Below are 8815 nucleotides of genomic sequence, written 5' to 3' on the forward strand. Positions count from 1 at the left end.
TCCTGCACTAGCTAGTGGTCCAATAATCTTGACTCAGGGAGTACCCCAATCTGCTCCTACCTCATCTTCCACTATTGGCACCCAACTCCCATTTGTCCCACCTCAACAATCCCAAGCTGCTCTTCTGAGCCAAGCTAATATAGCTAGTACCTCAAATGTTCTTGGTTTCTAGAAGAAACCTGTATACCTAGAAAAGTATAGACAAATGTCATTTTCTGGTATTCTTGGTGCCCCACATCCCATATCGTTTGATTTAAGAGACAAAGTGGTTAAGTTCTCTAGGAATAATGTTGTTACTGGTGAAGAACATCTAAGAATTTTCATTGATATGTTGAATGATTATGAAGTTGAACATGAAGATATGGTAATGAAATTGTTTGTGCATTCACTAAAAGAGGATGCAAGGGATTGGTTTAGGAGGTTGTCAGACAATAGTATTACTTCTTGGAATGATTTGGAGAAATTATTCAAGGAGCAATATGTAGACAACACTAATGCAGGATTCATGTTGAATGAGTTTAACAACATCAAGAAGAATCCAAATGAGTCCACATTTGATTTCAACGTAAGATTCCAAAAAGGTATGTACAGACTATTTCAAGTCATGAGGTTGAATGAAGATGTCTGTCTCACAACATATTTCAATGCTTTTAATAGCAAAATGGCTTATCAATTGAGGGATAAGGATCCTAAGACTTTAAGGGATGCCTATAAAATTGCAGTAAATATAGAGAATAATAGGAAGGCATCTGGAAAAATAGGTAGAAGGGATGATCATTAGCTTTTCAATCCAAAGAACAATAACAAAAGGAGGGTGATAAAACTCCTATAGGAAAGAAACTCGAAGAACCTACTATAGGCCAAGTTTTGAAATTGCTCAAAAAGATGAATCCCACTAATTTTAATAAGCCAAATGTTGTTGAGAGAACCCCTGTGAATAACAACAATTTCAATAGGTAGCCTAGAATGCAAAATTACCCCTACACCACTCAGTGGAAAGATGGTAAGCCATTTCCCAACCAGACCCAAAATGTGAAAGATAAGGATACTCCAGATCCCTTGCAAAGGAATACTGTGAATATGAATGATGATGTACCATGGTGCATTATATGTCAATCACCTCATTCTATTAATTATTGTGTTTTTGCTCAGTCATTTGCTCAGGCTCAAGGTGTGCAACCTGAAGAAGAAAGTGAAGAGAAAAGCCATGATGATATAAGTTGCAATATGGTAAGCATGTGTGATGATTTGATAGATTCTGATATAGAAGAGCCTAAGAATGATATTACTAGTCAGAGAATTTCTTATCATCTACATCATCAACAAGTGCTTTCAGATGATGAAGGGTATGATACAGATAAGGTATGCAGTACATTTTCTGATGTAGGTCTCACAAGCTTAAGAATGCCCTCCAAAGAGGAGATTGATAGAATTACAGCAAAAATGATTTCACAAGTCCATAGTAACTACAATTTGAGAAATAGAGTAGTAAATAATGATGCAGGAAAGCCATCCAATGTATTCATCAAAGATATCACTTATAAAATGAATGATGAAAACAAGAAAGTCAATGTAGATGTACCTAAGATCAAGGACAATAAAGCTAAGAAGTGGGAACCAAAAAAGAAGGTTTAGTTTCAAATAAATGAAACAACAAAACCAGTGATGCAACCTAAGAAATCAGAAATTGATACCATCCAGCAAATGGTGGTGCCTATTGTTCAAAAGATTCCAATGCTAGGTACTCTTATAAAACCCACTATTACTGAACATGTTGATATGATATCTATGTTATCCCAAATTACTGTAAAAGTTCCCTTGTCTGAACTTCTTAGAATTGAAGAGCATAAGAACAAGGCCTTGTCATGGTTGGGTGGGATAGGAAACAATAATGTTGTTGTAGATCAAACAGTTGCCCAACAAACCCCATTAGTAATAGAGGAAAGTGGTATCATATCCTAGATTCCCTAGATGTTTTTAGATGATTCCTCAATAGCATTTATAGAATATATTGAACCCTTTTTCCTCAGCCTGATCATAAAGGGGAAGACCTTAAAAAATTGCATGATAGACTCAGGAGCTTCCAACACTATAATTCCTTTCAAAGTAATGGAAGCCTTAGGTTTGAAGGTGGATACCAAGTAGGGAAGATGCAGAGGAATGGATGCTAGGGAAGTCCCAGTCATAGGTACCGTAAATGCCTTACCATTCAAATTGGCTACATATCCTAAAGTAGAATTAACCATGTCTATCCTTGCGGTAGATATACCTCCACACTATGGAATGTTACTCTCCAGGAAATGGAGTGCTACCATGGGGGGAAGTCTACAATGTGATCTGACTTATGCCACTTTCCACATAGGGGACAAAGCTGTCAGGGTAAATTGAGAGCCAAGGTTTAATCACATTTTAGGGGAAGAAATTGACAAAGATGCCACTTGTTTCTTAGATACTCGGATCAATGCTTTCAGGGCTGAATTAATTATTCAAGAAGTTGAAAATTTACTTGCTATCATTGAACATGAAATTGAATGTTGCATGAACTCACCAAAATTATGGACAATGTTCTTTGATGGGGCTAGTTCTAAAGAGGGTGTAGGGGTAGGTGTAGTTTTTGTGTCCCCTAAAAATAACACTTTTAGGTATTCATTCACTTTGAAGTTTTCCTGCAAAAATAATATTGCAGAATATGAAGCATTGTTGCTAGGACTAAAAGTTGCCACACATCATATAATTAAGAAATTATGTGTCATAGGGGATTCTAAACTAATTATCTCTTAGATCAAAGGAACCTACTTATCTAAGAATAAGAGATTGAAGCAATATAGAAATGCAGTTTGGGATTAGATAGAATTCTTTGATGCATTCGGGATCTCATGGAGAGATAGGACTCAAAATAAGATGGCTGATTTGTTAGCAAATGTATCAATCAAGCCAAAAGAGATATCATTTGCAAGAATCTCTCAGATTGAGGTGCAAAATAGACCTTCCATACCTGATAACGTTGAAAATTGGCAAGTCTTTGAAGATGACAAAGATATTAAAAAAAAATTGTTAAATGAAGACAAGTACCACGGTCAGGAAATGGATTGCAGTGGACTGATTAAAACCATAAATGGAAAGGAAACTATTTTTGGTCAAGAGATTATGCAATTGAAAACAAATAAGGTGTCGAAGGGGTTAGTAGTTGTCATGTCCCCTTTTCAAATAATTAAAGAATAATAATCTTTGCTAAGGCAGGCAGGCCCAAGAAAGTGAAGTTTCGAAAAAAGGGGGGGGTTAATCTTTGGAAACCGTTGGACTAATAAATGAAAATTATTATTAAAATAAGTTTCATTAACCTCTCTTGGATGTGAGTTACAGTTATGCCCTCTTTTAAGGGGTTTGGAAGCATTTTGGGCTCATTCCAGAACTTGATTTTGCTGATTTCTTTGTTATTCTTCAGAGGCTGCCAAACCTGTGGAGAAGGAGACCCAAGAACGGGAGTTTGCAGGTTTCCAGGGAGACCCAAGAATGGGAGTTTGCAAGTTTCTAGGAAGGCTAAGGATGGGAGTTTGAAGCCATTCCATGTGCATGCTCATACAGAGTTTGCCTTTGTGCTGAACAGTGTAGATTTGTGGGTTTTTGGGTGTGTTTCTTGCATGAGTTTGGTGTTTTCAGTTGAGCATTTCATATCAGTTTTGGTTGCTGCTGTATTTCAGACTTTAAGCTGTTAAAATAGAGCTGAATATATTTATTGGGATGTGATTAAACTTTTGAGATAGTTTATTAGTGTTTTTGTGGTGTTTTCGGGCATTTTTGTGTTAATTTCGGTAGCCAGATGAGCATAGTTTTGTCCTACATTTGAGAACTATTGTGTAAAGGTTATACAGATCTAGAAATTTCATTTTGTAGGCTGTTATGCTGCTGAAATTTCTATAAAAATGTCCACTTTCAGATTTATTAATAATTGGTGAAGCTGTGAAGCTTTTGGCACAATTTCTGGCATACCCGATTTGGGGTTTCTTGAGAAATTTGGAAGATCTTTGTGATATTAGTTGTTTGATTTTGAAAATCTGATTAGAGTCATGAAATACCATATCAAATCAGAAAAGGGGACATTTCAGTAGTCTTGGAAAATATTTTTGATAACCAAGACAGAGTAAAATCAGGAGTTAACAACCCCAAACCTCAGGAGTTAGAAGAGATAAACTTGGGTACTGATGAAGTTCCCAAAAGGGTTTATATTGGCCAAAATCTGCATGTTAAAATCAAGAAAACATTGATTGACCTACTTATAAAATACAGACATGTCTTTTCTTGGTCATATGATGACCTTAAGGCTTATAAGGAGGATCTATTCCAGCATGTCATACCATTAAAAGACGATGTAAAACCTTTCAGGCAAAAACAGAGACCAGTGAATCCTACCCTTGCCCCAAAAATGCTAGAAGAGCTGATGAAACTAAGGGATGGTAGGATAATCAAGCCAATCAGGCATTCCACCTAGGTTTCAAACTTTATTCCTGTTAGGAAGAAGAATGGAGATATTAGGCTATGTGTGCATTTTAGAAATTTAAACATTGCATCTCTGAAAGACAATTATGGGTTACCTAATATGGAAGCCATGTTGCAGCAAGTGACTGGCTCTAAGTTAATGTCAATGATGGATGGTTTCTCTGGATATAATCAAGTTCTAGTAAAGGAAAGTGAATAGTTCAAGACAGCCTTCACAACCCCATGGGGAACATATGTATATGTGAGGATGCCTTTTGGCCTGATTAATGCAGGAGCTACCTTCCAAAGAGCCATGGATGTAGCATTTCATGATTATATTGATAAATTTATGGTTGTGTACCAGGATGATCTTACAGCGTATTATAATAAGGCTGAAGATCACTGCAAACATTTGGAAAAAATATTTATCAATGCTCTGGAATATGGAGTATCTTTAAACCCAAAGAAATGCACATTCGGGGTCACAGAAGGCAAATTATTAGGACATATAGTGTTTAAGGATGGGGTGAAAATAGATCCTAAAAGAGTAGCGACTATTGATAAAGTCCCCAAGCCAAAAAAATGTGAAAGGAATTCAATCTTTCTTTGTCCAAGTCAATTTTCTTAAGAGATTTGTTACCAATTTTGCTGAAATTAGTAGACCTATCTCAAAGATGCTCAAGAAGGGAGCCACTATAGATTGGAATGGTGAGCCTTCACAAGCATTCCAGGATATTAAAATTGCAATAAAAAATGCTCCAGTACTAAGAACCCCAGATTATGAAAAACCCATCCATATTTTTTCTTTTGCATCCTTCCACACTGTAGCTACAGTCTTATTACAGAAAAATCAAGAAGGATATGAGCAGCCTATTGCCTTTTTTAGTAAGTCACTGCAGCCTGCTAAACTGAAGTATGAAATAAATGAAAAGCAAGCATATGCTTTAGTAAAGGCTATAAAAGCTTTCAGATGTTACCTAGTAGGTGCTACTGTTATCGCTTTTGTACCTAGTTTTGCAGTCAAGGATATATTTTCTCAATAGGAAGTATTAGGCAGGAGGTGTAGATGGATCAATAGAATCCAGGAATTCAACATTGACATACAGATAAAAAAGTTAGTAAAGGGTCAAGGTTTGGCCAAACTCATGGTTGAAGCTAATCTAGAGGCTAATCGGATAAATCTGGTAAATGATGATCTCAGAGCTGACTTATGTGACATGGACCAGTGTGATTGGTACACCAATGTCATATATTAGTTGCACCATATGGAAGCTCCTCCCCATTTGCCTGAAAATGAAAAGAGGAATACTAAATTGCAAGCCATCAAGTATGTAATTGTCCAAAGCAACCTATGGTGGAGAAATTTTGAGGGAGTATTGTTGAAATGTGCTAATAAAAAAAAGGCAAAAGAGGTTCTGAAAGAAATGCATGCTGAAGTGTGTGGGGGACACTATATGGCCAAAACTACTACACATAAGATAATGAGGCCTGGATTTTGGTGGCCTTCCCTTTTCAAGGATGCCCAAGTTATGGTTAGGAAGTGTGACCCTTGTCAGAAGTTTGCTAGAAAACTAAAATTCTCAAGAAATACTCCATTGAAGCCAGTGGAGATTCAAGCACCTTTTCAAAAATGGGGTCTGGATTTCGTAGGAGAGATTTTTCCCAAGTCTAGCACTGGCTATTCTTGGATTCTAGTGGCTACTGACTACTTTACAAAGTGGGTAGAGGCTATCCCCACAAGAAATCCAACAAGTAAAGTTGTCAATAATTTCCTACTGAATAATATTATTTCTAGATTTGGCTGTCCACAGAAAATTGTAACAGATAATGCTATGTGTTTCAAGTCTGAGGAATTCATCAAATTTTGTGATAAATATGGAATAAAAAGGTCATCATTTGCTCCATATCATCCACAAGGGAATGGATAAGCTGAGTCCACAAATAAGAGCATGTTGAAATTCATTAAGAGAACCTTGGATGATAATAAAAAGGCATGGGATTCCAAGTTACAGTTGGCAATATGGGCTGATAGAGTAATTGTAAAGAAAGCCATTGGTGTAGCTCCATTTGATTTAGTGTATGGAATTCAAGCCAGAATGCCTTAGAACAACTTGATGGGACTCTACAATTACATCCAGTTGTATGGTGAAGATACTACAGATGAAATGCAAGAAAGAATGGATGAATTGGTAGGACTGACAGAAACCAAAAGAGAAGCATCTCTAAAGAACCAAAAGTTGCAACTGCAAGTTAAGACACTCTATGATAAAAGAACTATAAGCAAAAAGTTTGAAGATGGAGATTTAGTCTTAATGTGGAATGCCAGAATTGAAGATAAAAGAAAATATGGCAAATTTGATCCTATTTGGTTAGGCCCATATCTAATTGAAAATACTTGGGGTAAAGATTCTTATATACTCAAAGATGTATTCAATAGTATTCTTGAATTTCCAATTCATGGACAGTTCTTGAAGAGGTATTTTTCTTGAAAAATACTTATTTTCTCCATGAATAGTAGTTTTAGGGTATTCTGTTGTTTTGTACATTTTGTATATTCTATAAATCTCTATTAATATCCTTGTGTAGTCTGGTTCCTTGTTTCTGTGTGTTGCTAAGTGCTCTCTGAAGAAGTTGTCATTTTTAGGAAGTATCGGTCTACTCTCCCATAGATTCTGAATACTTGCATAGACTCAAGTAGTCTATCATCCCTAGATAGAGCCACTATTGGTCTAACTTTTCGTTTGATAGAAATCCTTTGTCCAGTTGTAGAAAAGTCAAATTTTTAATTTTAGTGGTGAATAGGGTTTAGGTAAGTCATATGTTTTCCCCTTTTTGAAAATTTTATGAAAACCCTATGTTTCTCTCTATTTGTAAGTTATTAGGTGCGAAGTGTTTAAATTTTAAATCGAGCGAATATTCTTTTCCTTTTATGTCTTCTATTCCCCGAGCTTCTTTCCCTCTCAGTTTCCTAGCTGTCTGATCTAAGTAAATCTAACCGTTGTCATCTCCTCGCTATGAAAACATGGGCACTCTTTATGTATAGCGAGGTAGTGAGTGTCAGAAAATGTTGAGATGGGATCGCAAAATGAAGACATGGCAATCAATTTTTTTAAATTGATCATTCAATCACGGACACCTAGACAATGTTGTCAAAGTCGAAAGAAGGACCTAATTAAAAAAGGGTTAGAGGTTAGCACCAAAATGAGTATCTTTTTGACCGTTCACTACCTCGCTATCAAAAATCTTGAGCATCTCGTCGTTAGTGAAGTAGCGAGGTGCCGTAAAATTGAAGAGTCAGTGACCTTGAAATTTATCGGTACCATGATTAGTCCAGGTGGCATGATCAGTAATAACTGCCATTGTCAGAAGTAGTTGATAGCAGCAATAGTGATCTGATGGATCCTTTTATTTTACAGCACCAAGATTTATTAAAGTTGTCAGAGCTCGCTACTTCGCTATCGGTAAATTCTAGCATCTTTTCGTTAACGAAGTAGTGAGGTGCCATAAAATAAACAGCCTGTGGGAACTTTAGTAATGTGGCATGATGACTAGGACTAAAGTAAAGTCTTACGGGGTGCCAACTATGTAGAATTTCATACTTCATCAATGCTCTTGACCCATGCCCCATTGATCAAATGTGCAAGAGATCCTGAGTGTCAGATTAAAACAGAATCAATAGTCCTCACTATCTCGCATTGGAAAGTTTCATGTTGTTTAAGCTATGAGACCTAGCAAGTATAAGGCCCACCATTTATCAAGAAACTCTGTGCAGCTTCCCTGCCTTTGATTTGATCTCTGATCAACGACCATCATCTTCTCACTATGAAGAGTTGCTAGGGGGATACATATAGCAACATAGTGAATAAGGGCCCACCGCCATCTTTCTGAGCAAGCACAGTAACATATCATCTGCTGAAATAAGATTATATCAATGGATGTCGCTGCTTTGCTATGGCAAGGTGCTTGTTCTTTATGCATAACGAAGTAGCGATTTGCTGACATGTTTCCTTAGTTGTCAGTGGGTCTAGACATAAGTGCCATCAAGGAAAGAGTTATGTATGTGGTAAATTTTCATTGGATCAATTGACCAACATGTCAAGTGCAACACCTAGTTGTTTTCTCTGTATCACATGATCATAGGATTTTTAAAGATCAATGATGCAGCTTTAAATGTTGAATGTGGTGCCACTCTGTGTATTAATTAGACATGAAAGCATCGTGCACGAGAAAAATAGAGTATAACACAAAAAAATTCATCAGTTTCATCTTACGCGAGCAAAGATTCTAAGCTATTCCTAAGTAGAAGCAATTACTAAAGGAAATCGTGCTAAAGTTTGGC

This window comes from Cupressus sempervirens, chromosome 1 (assembly GCF_028749045.1).
Source record: "Cupressus sempervirens isolate cs-2001-9-10 chromosome 1, ASM2874904v1, whole genome shotgun sequence".
Lineage (NCBI taxonomy): Eukaryota > Viridiplantae > Streptophyta > Pinopsida > Cupressales > Cupressaceae > Cupressus > Cupressus sempervirens.